This window comes from Lipotes vexillifer, unplaced genomic scaffold (assembly GCF_000442215.2).
Source record: "Lipotes vexillifer unplaced genomic scaffold, Lipotes_vexillifer_v1.1 scaffold803, whole genome shotgun sequence".
Taxonomy (NCBI): Eukaryota; Metazoa; Chordata; class Mammalia; order Artiodactyla; family Lipotidae; genus Lipotes; species Lipotes vexillifer.
The window spans coordinates 959,001-960,287 of NW_006780273.1; positions in this window are offsets into that span (position 1 = coordinate 959,001).

A 1,287-nucleotide genomic window follows, 5' to 3' on the forward strand; every position below is an offset into this window, starting at 1 on the left:
TTATTTTAAAGTCTATTTTGTCTGATATGAGAAATGCTACTGCAGCTTTCTTTTGATTTCCATTTGCATGGAATATCTTTTTCCATCCCCTCACTTTCAGTCTGTATGTGTCCTTAGGTCTGAAGGAGGTCTCTTGTAGACAGCATATATACGGGTCTTATTTTTATATCCATTCAGCCAATCTATGTCTTTTGGTGGGAGCATTTAATCCATTTACATTTAAGGTAATTATTGATATGTATGTTCCTACTACCATTTTCTTAATTGTTTTGGGTTTGTCATTGTAGGTCTTTTCCTTCTCTTGTGTTTCCTGCCTAGAGAAGTTCCTTTAGCATTTGTTGTAAAGCTGGTTTGGTGGTGCTGAATTCTCTTAGCTTTTGATTGTCTGTAAAGGTTTTAATTTCTCTGTCAAATCTGAATGAGATCCTTGCTGGGTAGAGTAATCTTGGTTGTAGGTTTTTCCCTTTCATCACTTTAAATATGTCCTGGCACTCCCTTCTGGCTTGCAGAGCTTCTGCTGAAAGATCAGCTGTTAACCTTATGGGGATTCCATTGTATGTTATTTGTTGCTTTTCCCTTGCTGCTTTTAATATTTTTTCTTTGTATTTAATTTTTGATAGTTTGATTAATATGTGTCTTGGCATGTTTCTCCTTGGTTTTGTCCTGTATGGGACTCTCTGCACTTCCTGGACTTGATTGTCTATTTCCTTTCCCATATCAGGGAAGTTTTCAACTATAATCTCTCCAAATATTTTCTCAGTCCCTTTCTTTTTCTCCTCTTCTTCTGCAAGCCCTATAATTCGAATGTCGTTGTGTTTAATGTTGTCCCAGAGGTGTCTGAGACTGTCCTCAAGTCTTTTCTTTCTTTTTTTTTATTCTTCTCTGTGGTAGTTATTTCCACTATTTTATCTTCCCCGTCACTTATCCATTCTTCTGCCTCAGTTATTCTGCTATTGATTCCTCCTAGAGAATTTTTAATTTCATTTATTGTGTTGTTTATTGTTTGTTTGTCTTTAGTTCTTCTAGGTCCTTGTTAAACATTTCTTGTATTTTCTCCATTCTATTTCCAACACTTTGGACCATCTTTACTATGATTACCTCTAAATTCCTTTTCAGGTGGACTGCCTATTTCCTCTTCATTTGTTTGCTCTGGTGGGTTTGTACTTTGCTCCTTCATGTGCTGCGTATTTCTCTGTCTTCTCATTTTGCCTAACTTACTGTGTTTGGGGTCTCCCTTTTGCAGGGTGCAGGTTTGTAGTTCCCATTGTTTTTGGTGTCTGCCCCCAG